This window comes from Salvelinus fontinalis, chromosome 35 (assembly GCF_029448725.1).
Source record: "Salvelinus fontinalis isolate EN_2023a chromosome 35, ASM2944872v1, whole genome shotgun sequence".
Taxonomy (NCBI): domain Eukaryota; kingdom Metazoa; phylum Chordata; class Actinopteri; order Salmoniformes; family Salmonidae; genus Salvelinus; species Salvelinus fontinalis.
In genome coordinates, this window is record NC_074699.1 from 5,162,875 (window position 1) to 5,178,543 (window position 15,669).

The following is a 15,669-nucleotide window of genomic DNA, read 5'->3' on the forward strand; positions in this document are numbered from 1 at the left end:
ATCCAGGACACACAGCTAGCTGTTGGGCTAACCAAACACACGTCTGAAGTGCAATGACTGAATTCATGCCAAATCTTTATAAGCATTACAAGCATCAGCACACAGAGAGAGAGGGAGGGAGAGAGAGGGAGAGAGAGAGAATTTAAATTTGAATATTTATTTAACTAGGCAAGTCAGTTAAGAACAAATTCTTATTTACAATTTACAATGACAACAAAGAGCCCCAGGACAGAAACACATTAAGACCCAACCAAATTATGAGAAAGCAAAAATATAAATATTTCACACACGAAAAGAATCAAACAAAAAAACGGCGCATATTGGAGTACTATCTGGCCCTAAACAGAGTGGCAGAATACCTGACCACCGTGACTGACCCAAACTTAAATGAGGTGAAAATTCTTTCCAATGTGTCCAGTAATTATCTTTTTGTTTTCTCATGATTTGGTTGGGTCTAATTGTGTTGCTGTCCTGGGGCTCTGTTTTTAGCCAGATCCAAATGTCAAATTTGATATTCCCTTTGATGGCATTGAAGGCCCTTCTTGCTTTGTCTTTCAGCTCGTTCACAGTGGCCTCTCTCTCTCAAAATGGAATAAACAAGGGAAACATTAGTGAACATTACATTCACAAAAGTTGTAAAAAAAATGTAGATGTCAAATATCGTGTTATTGGCTATGTACAGCGGTGTTAGAATGTGCAACTACAGTGCCTTCGGAAAGTATTCAGACACCTTGACTTTTTCCACGTGTTGTTACATTACAGCCTTATTCTAAAATGGATTAAAAAAATAAAAATCCTCAGCAATCTACACACAATACCCCATAATGACAAAGCAAAAACGTTTTTTAATTTTATTTTTTGCAAATGTCAAAAAACTTTAAAATACATTATTTACATAAGTATTCAGACCCTTTGCTATGAGACTTGAAATTGAGCTCAGGTGCATCCTGTTTCTATTGATCATCCTTGAGATGTTTCTACAACTTGATTGGAGTCCACCTGTGGTAAATTCATGGACATGATTTGGAAAGACACAAAGGTGTGTGTGTGTGTGTGTGTGTGTGTGTGTGTGTGTGTGTGTGTGTGTGTGTGTGTGTGTGTGTGTGTGTGTGTGTGTGTGTGTGTGTATATAAGGTCCACAGTTGACAGTGCATGTCAAGGGCAAACATCAAGCCATGAGGTCGAAGGAATTGTCCGTAGAGCTCCAAGACAGGATTGTGTCAAGGCACAGATCTGGGAAAGGGTACCAAAAAAATTCTGCAGCATTGAAGGTCCCCATGATCACAGTGACCATCATTCTTAACTGGAAGAAGTTTGGAACCACCAGGACTCTTCCTAGAGCTGGCCACCTGGCCAAACTGAGCAATCAGGGGAGAAGGGTCAGGGACGTGATCAAGAACCCAATGGTCACTCTGACAGAGCTCCAGAGTTCCTCTGTGGAGATGGGAGAAGCTACTAGAAGGACAACCATCTCTGCAGCACACTTTTTATTTGAGCTTTATTTAACTAGGCAGTTAAGAACAAATTATTATTTACAATGACGGCCTAACCTTGGACAGTAGGTTAACTGCCTTGTTCAGGGGCAGAACAGATTTGTACCTTTTCAGCTCAGGGATTCGGTCCAGCAACCTTTTGGTTACTGGCCCAACGCTCTAACCACTAGGCTACCTGCCGGCCTTTATGGTAGAATAGCCAGACGGATGCCACTCCTCTGTAAAAGTTACATAAAAGCCTGCTTGGAGTTTGCCAAAAGGCACCTAAAGACTCTCAGACCATGAAAAACAAGATTCTCTGGTCTGATGAAACCAAGATTGAACTCTTTGGCCTGAATGTCAAGCGTCACGTCTGGAGGAAACCTGGCACCATCCCTACTGTGAAGCATGGTGGTGGCAGCATCATGCTGTGGGGATGTTTTTCAGGAGCAGGGACTGGGAGACTAGTCAGGAGAGGCAAAGATGAACGGAGCAACATACAGAGAGATCCTTGATGAAAACCAGCTCCAGCGCGTTTAGGACTTCAGACTGGGGTGAAGATTTACCTTCCAACAGGACAACAACCTTAAGCACACAGCCAATACAACGCAGGAGTGGCTTCGGGTCAAGTCTCTGAATGTCCTTGAGTGGCCCAGCCAGAGCCCGGACTTGAACCGGATCGAACCTCTCTGGAGAGACCTGAAAATAGCTGTGCAGCAATGCTCCCCATCCAACCTGACAGAGCTTGAGAGGATCTGCAGAGAAGAATGGGAGAAACTCCCCAAATACATGTGTGCCAGAATTTTCATTGTCACTTAAATGAGGTGGAAACTGACCTACACTTTCTAACCTCCTGCTAAATGTATGACCATATTAGAGACACATATTTCAGATTTCACAGATAGACCGAGAATTCGAAAACAAACAGAATTTTGATAAACTCCCATATCCATTGGCTGAAATACCACAGTGTGCCATCACAGCAGCAAGATGTGTGTCCTGTTGCCACAAGACTAGGGCAACCACTGAAGAACAAACACCATTGTCAATGCAACCCATATTTATGTTCATTTATTTTCCCTTTCGTACTTTAACTATTACATTTGTAATGTCACTTGTAATGTCTTTATTCTTTTGGAACTTTTGTGAGTGTAATGTTTACTGTTCATTTGTATTGTTTATTTCACTTCTGTTTATTATCTACTTCACTTGCTTTGGCAATGTAAACATATGTTTCCCATGCCAATAAAGCCCTTACATTGAATTGAAAAATTGAGTGAGAGTGAGTGAGAGAGTGAGAGTGAGAGTGAGAGTGAGAGTGAGAGTGAGAGTGAGAGTGAGAGTGAGAGTGAGAGTGAGAGAGTGAGAGAGAGAGAGAGAGAGAGAGAGAGAGAGAGAGAGAGAGAGAGAGAGAGAGAGAGAGAGAGAGAGAGAGAGAGAGAGAGAGAGTGAGTGAGTGAGTGAGTGAGTGAGTGAGTGAGTGAGTGAGTGAGTGAGTGAGTGAGTGAGTGAGTGAGTGAGTGAGTGAGTGAGTGAGTGAGTGAGAGAGAGAGGAGGTAAAGAACCCAGGGAGAGAAGTAATACAGCATTCCTCCAGAAGATACAAGGTCTAAGGCATAAAACATATCCTGACACACACACACACACACACACACACACACACACACACACTGGTTACTGTTTTACAGGAGCTCGTTGCAGCGGTAGCCCATAGAGTGGTAGATGGTAAATGGCAGCAGGGGAGATGAGGAATGAAAGAAGGGAGGAGAGGAGCAAGGGAGAGAAGAAGTGGAGGAGGAGACGAGTGAGGGAGGGAGGGAGAGAAGCAAGGAAGGGTAGAGGAGAAGTGGAGGGAGGGAGAGAGGAGCAGAAAAGCAGCAACCAAGAGTTTTTTGTATTTTTTTGTTTCCTTAGATTTTTAGTATTTTTTTTCTCGTTTATTACTATTAACCCACCCCCCACCTCCTTCGTAGGACACATATCTTTTAAAAATTTTTTACAGCTTTTCTGCTACATATACATACATTTTACATATACATATTACATAAACATTTAGCATACATATTTGACATACATGGTACTTGTATATAAAGCAATCACAAAACAATAATACATTACCAACCATAAGGTCTTTAATCCCACCCCTCAGCCTCTCTCAGCCCATCCCACCTATCACCATAGACCACCCTCGTTTGGTTCCCATGTGCCATACATTTTTCAACTGTGCTGTGATGTTTTACATTTTGAACCTTTCTAATCATATAGTATCCCCAGATTGTGAGCTAAAGATGAAAGCCTTTCCTACCAGTACTATTCTATTATTTATTGACTGACTGTGGCTTTCCAAATCGCCCAACACTGCGATTTGTAAGGTTCATTTTAGGTGGATGTTGCGATTTTTTTTTGGAACCATTCCTCAGCCTGTGACCAGCGAAGTGTTTAAAGTGTTGAGGAAGTAACAGCTGTTTGAGCGAGACCCCAGGGGTGGTCAGTGATGTGTGTGTGTGAGTGAGCTAGGATGGGGAAGCAATAAAGGGTGTGTGTGTGGGTGTGTGTGTGTGGGGGGGGGTGGGGTGGTACAGGAGTGGGATAGGGGTTATGGGGGTGGGGGAATGGGGCCTTAATAGGGGGTGCAGGCAGGGGGCCTGAGGGGAGGGTGCAGATGTGATAGGGGGTGAGGGGGCAGGGTGAGGGGTGTACAGATGTGGATATAAGGGGACAGTAAGGGGGAGGTCTCCATGCTCTGAGGCTCAGCAGAGAAGAATGTTGTTAATGTAGCTCTAACCTTTCTCGGCTATAGCCCACAGACCAGTCACATGTACCTGATCTCACACACACACACACACACACACACACACACACACACACACACACACACACACACACACACACACACACACACACACACACACACACACACACACACACGAAAACTACCAAAAAAGCACACTGACCTACACAAACGCACCAAAACATGGAATCTGCCCACAAACCACACAGACAAACATCCATGCGGAAAATACTCGTCAACATATTCACTTCAGTTTATGATTTACTGCAGAAAGCTGCACATAAGCTCTGCTCCCTCTGAACCAGACTCTAGTTCATGCAACTCGCCATGGAATCCCCTACCCACAACATGAACAGATTTAAAAGCTGGCACACGTCAGCACACACCTCAGTCCATGTGGATAAACAGTGAAAGCAGCGGTGCGTCTCTCTCACCTGCTCAGACGATGTTACTTCTCAGGGAAGTTGTAAGGTGTAGTCCCTCTCTGTATCCACAAATCAGGGAAGGATAAACCTTTATACAAATATCCCAAATCCTTGGGAATGGTGGATGCTTGTTCCGTTAGATCCGACGAGTGTACGAGACTCAAGTGCGGCTCACAGAGCGAGAGGCAACAACACACACCTACGAGTGAAACGCCCTCCACCGTACCAGCTTGTACCACAGTGCATACTGACTGCCTAATCCTGCCGAGTAAAACACACTCTCACACACTCCAAATGAAGAAAATCAGCCAGTCGATGGAGAGCAAACACAGACGACGAGAGAGGGAGCTCCAGAGTTCCCAACAGGAGGGAGGCTGAGCCGGTCGAGTGTTACACCAACAGCAAACACCCTGCCGGGGTAGAGAGAGCCAGAGGAGTCCTGGGTGTCTGGAGGAGACAAACGGATAGACAGAATAAAAACCAGAATAGGACAGCCCTCTCTTTCTATCGTCTGCTCTCTCTGTTGTGTGCACACTCACACACTCCGCTCTAGACTGAGCGAGAGAAAGACTGAACGCACGGCCCCTCCCCCATAAGCCCTGGCCCAGCCCCGAAATACACCCCCTCGGGTTTCAGCCAATAGGAGAGCACTGACCACCCACACACTGAAATACACACACTCCCAGGCCCTCCCTCTCCCTGGTGATTCAGACATTGGCACAGGTTAACACTTAGGAGTAATCACACTAAACACTCACTAACTCGGACACACGCACGTGCTTCAACACCCACACACGCAAACAGACACATATGCACACACACACACACACACCAGCTGGCAGGTGTCTCAATTGACATTTTCAACCTCTCCTTGTCTCAGTCGGTAATCCTCACATTTCAAAGTGACTACCATCATTCCTGTTCCCAAGATCTCAATTTGCATACCGCTCCAACAGATCCACAGATAAGACAATCTCAATTGCACTCCACACTGCCCTCTCCCACCTAGAAAGGGGAACCCCTGTGTGAGGATGCTGTTCATCGACTACAACTCTGCGTTCAAGCCCGTCACCAAGCTCACGACCCCAGGATGTGTGCCGCTTAGCCACTTCCTGTACTCCCTGTTCACCCACTCAAGACACACACACCACTCACTCACTCATTACCTCAGACGCGCAAACACATACTCACATACACACAATAACTCACACGCGCAAACACATACTCACATACACACAATAACACTCATTCACTCACTCACTCACTCTCACTCACTCACTCACTCACTCACTCACTCACTCACTCACTCACTCACTCACTCACTCACTCACTCACTCACACAGTCATTACCGACACTACACACATACAGCACACCCATACCGCCTCTCATTCCTAAACTGCAGCTAAAATGATTATTGATTAGATGTAATACTACCAGTATAATTCTCTTTATTGATTTCCATTAACATTAGTATCAATCTATGTATCCTGCTACTGGTCACTGTTATACCTATTTACATGTATATATTAGTATCTATTTATCTATATATCCTGCTACTGGTCACTATTACTCCTGTTTACATGCATATATTAGTATCTATGTATCTATGTATCCTGCTACTGGTCACTATTACTCCTGTTTACATGCATATATTAGTATCTATTTATCTATTTATCCTGCTACTGGTCACTATTACTCCTGTTTACATGTATATATTAGTATCTATGTATCCTGCTACTGGTCACTATTACTCCTGTTGACATGTATATATTAGTATCTATTTATCTATGTATCCTGCTACTGGTCACTATTACACCTGTTGACATGCATATATTAGTATCTATGTATCTATGTATCCTGCTACTGGTCACTATTACTCCTGTTGACATGTATATATTAGTATCTATGTATCCTGCTACTGGTCACTATTATTCATGTTTACATGTATATATTAGTATCTATTTATCTATTTATCCTGCTACTGGTCACTATTACTCCTGTTGACATGTATATATTAGCATCTATTTATCTATGTATCCTGCTACTGGTCACTATTACTCCTGTTGACATGTATATATTAGTATCTATTTATCTATTTATCCTGCTACTGGTCACTATTACACCTGTTGACATGCATATATTAGTATCTATTTATCTATTTATCCTGCTACTGGTCACTATTACTCCTGTTGACATGTATATATTAGTATAAATGTATCTATGTATCCTGCTACTGGTCACTATTACTCCTGTTGACATGTATATATTAGTATCTATTTATCCTGCTACTGGTCACTATTATTCATGTTTACATGTATATATTAGTATCTATTTATCTATTTATCCTGCTACTGGTCACTATTACACCTGTTGACATGCATATATTAGTATCTATTTATCTATTTATCCTGCTACTGGTCACTATTACTCCTGTTGACATGTATATATTAGTATAAATGTATCTATGTATCCTGCTACTGGTCACTATTGCTCCTGTTGACATGTATATATTAGTATCTCTGTATCCTGCTACTGGTCACTATTATTCATGTTTACATGTATATATTAGTATCTATTTATCCTGCTACTGGTCACTATTACTCCTGTTTACATGTATATATTAGTATCTATGTATCCTGCTACTGGTCACTATTACTCCTGTTGACATGTATATATTAGTATCTATGTATCCTGCTACTGGTCACTATTACTCCTGTTGACATGTATATATTAGTATCTATTTATCTATTTATCATGCTACTGGTCACTATTACTCCTGTTGACATGTATATATTAGTATCTATTTATCTATGTATCCTGCTACTGGTCACTATTACACCTGTTGACATGCATATATTAGTATCTATTTATCTATTTATCCTGCTACTGGTCACTATTACTCCTGTTTACATGTATATATTAGTATCTATGTATCTATGTATCCTGCTACTGGTCACTATTACTCCTGTTGACATGTATATATTAGTATCTATTTATCTATGTATCCTGCTACTGGTCACTATTGCTCCTGTTGACATGCATATATTAGTATCTATTTATCTATGTATCCTGCTACTGGTCACTATTACTCCTGTTGACATGCATATATTAGTATCTATTTATCTATGTATCCTGCTACTGGTCACTATTACTCCTGTTGACATGTATATATTAGTATCTATTTATCTATGTATCCTGCTGCTGGTCACTATTACTCCTGTTGACATGTATATATTAGTATCTATGTATCCTGCTACTGGTCACTATTACTCCTGTTGACATGTATATATTAGTATCTATTTATCTATGTATCCTGCTACTGGTCACTATTACTCCTGTTGACATGTATATATTAGTATCTATTTATCTATGTATCCTGCTACTGGTCACTATTACACCTGTTGACATGCATATATTAGTATCTATTTATCTATTTATCCTGCTACTGGTCACTATTACTCCTGTTTACATGTATATATTAGTATCTATGTATCCTGCTACTGGTCACTATTACTCCTGTTGACATGTATATATTAGTATCTATTTATCTATGTATCCTGCTACTGGTCACTATTACTCCTGTTTACATGTATATATTAGTATCTATTTATCTATGTATCCTGCTACTGGTCACTATTACTCCTGTTGACATGCATATATTAGTATCTATTTATCCTGCTACTGGTCACTATTACTCCTGTTGACATGTATATATTAGTATCTATTTATCTACGTATCCTGCTACTGGTCACTATTACTCCTGTTTACATGTATATATTAGTATCTATGTATCCTGCTACTGGTCACTATTACTCCTGTTGACATGTATATATTAGTATCTTTGTATCCTGCTACTGGTCACTATTACTCCTGTTGACATGTATATATTAGTATCTATTTATCTATGTATCCTGCTACTGGTCACTATTACTCCTGTTGACACGCATATATTAGTATCTATCTATCTATTTATTCTGCTACTGGTCACTATTGCTCCTGTTGACATGTATATATTAGTATCTATTTATCTATGTATCCTGCTACTGGTCACTATTACTCCTGTTGACATGTATATATTAGTATCTATTTATCTATGCTTCTGCTACTGGTCACTATTACTCCTGTTTACATGCATATATTAGTATCTATTTATCTATTTATCCTGCTACTGGTCACTATTACTCCTGTTGACATGTATATATTAGTATCTATGTATCCTGCTACTGGTCACTATTACTCCTGTTGACATGTATATATTAGTATCTATTTGTCTATGCTTCTGCTACTGGTCACTATTACTCCTGTTTACATGCATATATTAGTATCTATTTATCTATTTATCCTGCTACTGGTCACTATTACTCCTGTTGACATGTATATATTAGTATCTATGTATCCTGCTACTGGTCACTATTATTCATGTTTACATGTATATATTAGTATCTATTTGTCTATGTATCCTGCTACTGGTCACTATTACTCCTGTTTACATGTATATATTAGTATCTATTTATCTATGTATCCTGCTACTGGTCACTATTACTCCTGTTGACATGCATATATTAGTATCTATTTATCCTGCTACTGGTCACTATTACTCCTGTTGACATGTATATATTAGTATCTATTTATCTACGTATCCTGCTACTGGTCACTATTACTCCTGTTTACATGTATATATTAGTATCTATGTATCCTGCTACTGGTCACTATTACTCCTGTTGACATGTATATATTAGTATCTTTGTATCCTGCTACTGGTCACTATTACTCCTGTTGACATGTATATATTAGTATCTATTTATCTATGTATCCTGCTACTGGTCACTATTACTCCTGTTGACACGCATATATTAGTATCTATCTATCTATTTATTCTGCTACTGGTCACTATTGCTCCTGTTGACATGTATATATTAGTATCTATTTATCTATTTATCCTGCTACTGGTCACTATTACTCCTGTTTACATGTATATATTAGTATCTATTTATCTACGTATCCTGCTACTGGTCACTATTACTCCTGTTTACATGTATATATTAGTATCTATGTATCCTGCTACTGGTCACTATTACTCCTGTTGACATGTATATATTAGTATCTTTGTATCCTGCTACTGGTCACTATTACTCCTGTTGACATGTATATATTAGTATCTATTTATCTATGTATCCTGCTACTGGTCACTATTACTCCTGTTGACATGTATATATTAGTATCTATTTATCTATGCTTCTGCTACTGGTCACTATTACTCCTGTTTACATGCATATATTAGTATCTATTTATCTATTTATCCTGCTACTGGTCACTATTACTCCTGTTGACATGTATATATTAGTATCTATGTATCCTGCTACTGGTCACTATTACTCCTGTTGACATGTATATATTAGTATCTATTTGTCTATGCTTCTGCTACTGGTCACTATTACTCCTGTTTACATGCATATATTAGTATCTATTTATCTATTTATCCTGCTACTGGTCACTATTACTCCTGTTGACATGTATATATTAGTATCTATGTATCCTGCTACTGGTCACTATTATTCATGTTTACATGTATATATTAGTATCTATTTGTCTATGTATCCTGCTACTGGTCACTATTACTCCTGTTTACATGTACAGTGGGGAGAACAAGTATTTGATACACTGCCGATTTTGCAGGTTTTCCTACTTACAAAGCATGTAGAGGTCTGTAATTTTTATCAAAGGTACACTTCAACTGTGAGAGACGGAATCTAAAAATCACATTGTATGATTTTTAAGTAATTAATTTGCATTTTATTGCATGACATAAGTATTTGATACATCAGAAAAGCAGAACTTAATATTTGGCACAGAAACCTTTGTTTGCAATTATAGAGATCATACGTTTCCTGTAGTTCTTGACCAGGTTTGCACAAACTGCAGCAGGGATTTTGGCCCACTCCTCCATACAGACCTTCTCCAGATCCTTCAGGTTTCGGGGCAGTCGCTGGCAATACAGACTTTCAGCTCCCTCCAAAGATTTTCTATTGGGTTCAGGTCTGGAGACTGGCTAGGCCACTCCAGGACCTTGAGATGCTTCTTACGGAGCCACTCCTTAGTTGCCATGGCTGTGTGTTTCGGGTCGTTGTCATGCTGGAAGACCCAGTCACGACCCATATTCAATGCTCTCCCCTCTTACTGAGGAAGATCTCGCGATACATGGCCCCATCCATCCTCCCTTCAATACGGTGCAGTCGTCCTGTCCCCTTTGCAGAAAAGCATCCCCAAAGAATGATGTTTCCACCTCCATGCTTCACGGTTGGGATGGTGTTCTTAGGGTTGTACTCATCCTTCTTCTTCCTCCAAACACAGCAAGTGGAGTTTAGACCAAAAAGCTCTATTTTTGTCTCATCAGACCACATGACCTTCTCCCATTCCTCCTCTGGATCATCCAGATGGTCATTGGCAAACTTCAGACGGGCCTGGACATGCGCTGGCTTGAGCAGGGGGACCTTGCGTGCGTTGCAGGATTTTAATCGATGACGGCGTAGTGTGTTACTGAATGGTTTTCTTTGAGACTGTGGTCCCAGCTCTCTTCAGGTCATTGACCAGGTCCTGCCGTGTAGTTCTGGGCTGATCCCTCAACTTTCTCATGATCATTGATGCCCCACGAGGTGAGATCTTGCATGGAGCCCCAGACCGAGGGTGATTGACCGTCATCTTGAACTTCTTCCATTTTCTAATAATTGCGCCAACAGTTGTTGCCTTCTCACCAAGCTGCTTGCCTATTGTCCGGTAGCCCATCCCAGCCTTGTGCAGGTCTACAATTTTATCCCTGATGTCCTTACACAGCTCTCTGGTCTTGGCCATTGTGGAGAGGTTGGAGTCTGTTTGATTGAGTGTGTGGACAGGTGTCTTTTATACAGGTAACGAGTTCAAACAGGTGCAGTTAATACAGGTAATGAGTGGAGAACAGGAGGGCTTCTTAAAGAAAAACTAACAGGTCTGTGAGAGACGGAATTCTTACTGGTTGGTAGGTGATCAAATACTTATGTCATGCAATAAAATGCAAATTAATTACTTAAAAATCATACAATGTGATTTTTAGATTCTGTCTCTCACAGTCTCTCAAAGTGTACCTATGATAAAAATTACAGACCTCTACATGCTTTGTAAGTAGGAAAACCTGCAAAATCAGCAGTGTATCAAATACTTGTTCTCCCCACTGTATATACAGTTGAAGTCGGAAGTTTACACTCACTTAGGTTGGAATCATTAAAACTCGTTTTTCAACCACTCCACACATTTCTAGTTAACAAACTATAGTTTTGGCAAGTCGGTTAGGACATCTACTTTGTGCATGACACAAGTCATATTTCCAACAATTGTTTACAGACCGATTATTTGACGTATAATTCACTGTATCACAATTCCAGTGGGTAAGAAGTTTACATACACTAAGTTGGCAGGGCTTGCAATTTCACTGTACTTGTGCACGTGACAAATACTTCAAACTTGAAGCATTGATATAACTTACTAATGCTAAATTCGACATGACAGAGCACTACAGGAAAATAGCAGACAACGGTTCTCTCTCGCCCTCTGTGTTTGTGTCGTGCATCTGAATGTGTTTCCGCATTTGCATATGTCTCAGACAAACACTGCAGCAACAGAAAGCAGAAAGAAAGTGACGTAACAAGTCTTTCCGTATAAAAAAACACTGCTTAGCCTATAGACTACATTTGTAGAGGAAGCAAAACACAGTCACAATATCACAAATAATTCAGAGAGAAGGTCCACTCAAGGACAGCACAGATACAAAGACACTTTGTGCTGTGACACTTAAACTTCTGCTGCTCTAAACTCCAAAATCTGTCCCCTCACCGTTTCAGAAACACACACACACACGTATACACGCACACACACACAAACACTAAAACACACACACGGACGTGCAAACACACTCACGGTGAGGCGTGATAAGAAAAATGAGTGGAAATGCTAATAGACCATATGACACTGTCATGGCTGTACAGTCACAGAGAGCCGGGACTCTGGACAGCAGGTGTGTGTGTGTGTGTGTGTGTGTGTGTGTGTGTGTGTGTGTGTGTGTGTGTGTGTGTGTGTGTGTGTGTGTGTGTGTGTGTGTGCAGCCTCCACTGGTGTGTGTGTATGTGTACAGTGGGCATCTGTGTACGTGCATCTATTTTGCGTTTGTGTGTGCGCACGCGCGCCTCACTTGTGTGTACGCGCGGTGTGTGTGTGTGTGTGTGCCTGTGTGTGTGAGTATAGTAAAGGACAACGGGGAGTACTTTAAAAGTTGATTCAGTCTCGAACAGGGGCTGTCAAACTTTCTGTTGCTATGATCAACAACCTCATGCCTTTCATATACACACTAAGTATACAAAGCATTAAGAACATTGAGAGAGGGAGCTCCAGAGTTCCCAAAGAAGGGAGGCTGAGCTGGCGTAGTGTTACACCAACCGCAAGCATCCTCATAGTGCCCTCCGCTACACTCGACTGGTGTGTGTGTATGAATGTGTGTGTATGTGTGTGTGTGTGTGTGTGAGAGAGAGAGAAGTGTGTGTTCCGCTCGAGCTGCAGTTCCAGACAGATGGTCAATATTTGATGAGTCTCCAGGTGGCACAGTGGCTCTTCTAATGGCCATCTTTAACACGGGCGTGTGTGTGTGTTCTCGACACTTTAAGACAGGCTCTCCAGATCAAAGAGCTCTTTCTCACACACGCTAGTCACACACACATCACACGCCAGACACACACATCCATAATGCATCACATACTGGCGCCCAGAAGTGCGAAGTAACAGCGATGCTGTTAATAGAGAGAGAAATGAGAGAAAGCGAAGCGGAGGAGGAGAGCAGTCAGAGGACCGTATGCTTTGATGGCAGTGTGTGTGAACCAGCGAACCACACCATGACATGGGGGCAGGGGGCCTAATCATCCCATCACAACACAATCAGCGAAAGTGGCACGGGGTGAGGTGGGGGGATTGGGAAAAGGGTGAGGGGGGGTGAGGGATTTGAGATCACGTGACTTTGGGAAAAATCTAGGCCTATAGATACTGGCTTGTGTCCAAATACCCGTACCTGCGTCCTAAATAGTAGGCCTTTTGAGCATGCGAAAAAATTAAGTTGAATACTATGCGACATTTTCAAAGGTCAAGTGTGTTTTCAATGCTCGGTATGTCATACTTATTTCGGCTTTAACAACAGCTAAACAATTAGATCAATGGGGATTCGCTACCGAAATAAACGAATAGCGGAAAACAAGTTTTGCGCATGACGCATTCTCAGTATGCGAAGATAGAAAGTTTTTTACTATGTGGGTTTAAATACCAGGATGTTATACTCATATCGGCAATTTATCTAGTAGAATTCGATGCACACTTTTCCACAATGCATTGGAAGATATAGGCTGCGAGTGATGGGCCCTAGATCTCTTCAAGTAGCCAAACAACAAAACTAAGCTACTTAATTGTAAATTTGCTGAATAGCGAAGCTTCTGTGGTGGTGTTCAAATAGTAGTTTTTATTTTTCCTTAAAAGTATCACGAGTATTGCATCGTAGGTTACATCTTTGAAAACAGAAGTCTAAAAAGAAAAAAATTTTTTTTACCTAAAGTGGATTTCTGTTTTGTAATTGAAAAGTGTTTCTTGTTCTCTTGGCCTTTGTCAGAGCTTTTAAACTAAATACTAAAACATCTTGATTTCTGAGTATGTCGGCCCCGGGGACTCGGGATGTGTCTGCGTTATTGATGTCGTGTTAATCAGGCTTTTTGTTTTGAACATATGGATTGTTTTAGTTTTGTAGGCTACCTGTTTCATTATTTAATGTATGGATCAAGCCTTAACTCCTTCCCAATGATCAGCGCTTTAGTTTATTATGTTGCTGTCCAGCGGTTCTGAATTTGCGATGTGCCCATCTGTCCACGTTTTTCTGTGCAATAGCCTTTTGATTTGAACATTTGAAAAGTTCTGGTGATTTCATTTATATATGTTACAGAACTTTGGTTTCACTTATAAATATGTTAAAATGGAACCAAATGATCTGTTTCAGTCTTCAGTCCTTTTTAAAAAGGATATATCGGCTATATGGGCTACAGTATATGTCAAATGTGATAGTCTGCCTATAACCAGCCTGAGTAGGCCTATACATCCATTCCTATTCTATTCAGAGTTTAGAATCTTTTTTGGAAATGCCTACTCTTCAGCACCGATAATAGCTCAATCTGGACAGCAGGTTTCAAAGATTTAGCCTTTTTGATAAAGTCAGCACTTCTACACCAAAACTCAACTTCACACCTGCGAGTTACAGTGAGTTGAAAAAGATTTGTTGAAACAAGAGTAGACCTTCTTCTTAACGAGCAGTGGTGCAATGAGACACTTGCTCGCAATGATAAAGTCAGGCACAACAGGGAGATTCTAAAGCGCCTTATTCATACGGTTGTGTTTTTAGGCAAGCAAGAATTAGCATTCAGAGGACATGATGAGGGTAAAGAATCAGCTAATAATGGAAACTACTTGGAAATACTGGATTTCTTGGCTGAGTATGACAGCCCGTTAAACTGCCATTTTGCTACGCCTACCGTGTTCCACAGGCACTTACAGCAAAATCCAAAATGACCTGATACACGCGGTGTCATGTTTTGTCTTTGATCTTCATGTCTTGTCCCTGTGCTTCCCTCTGCTGGTCTTATTAGGTTCTTTCCCTCTTTCTATTCCTCTCTCTCCTCCTCCCTCTCTCCCTCCCCCGCTCTCTCTCTCTATCTTTCCGTTCCTGCTCCCAGCTGTTTCTCTTTCTCCTAACGACCTCATTTACTCTTTCACACCTGTCCCCTATTTTGCCCTCTGATTTGAGTCCCTATTTCTCCCTCTGTTTTCTGCTTCTGTCTTTGTCGGATTCTTGTTTGATGTTTGCTGTTCTGTGTCCTTGTTCCGCCCTATCGTGTTTTTGCCTTCATCAGATGCTGCGTGTGAGCAGGT

General features: G+C 41.0%; 1 protein-coding gene across 2 annotated transcripts in view; it reads right to left on the reverse strand.

Moving 5' to 3' along the window:
• The window catches only part of LOC129834279 (xylosyl- and glucuronyltransferase LARGE2s-like), a 224,494-nt gene that overhangs the window by 92,370 nt on the left and 116,455 nt on the right, over positions 1-15,669 (reverse strand). Inside the window, exon 1 of one of the 2 annotated variants that reach the window (XM_055899126.1) lies at positions 4,698-5,258. The exons of the other annotated variant lie outside the window; for it this stretch is intronic. The gene's annotated coding sequence lies outside the window, so the exon portion shown is untranslated. Of the gene's footprint in view, positions 1-4,697; positions 5,259-15,669 lie in introns of those variants that run through there. 2 annotated transcript variants of the gene reach the window in all.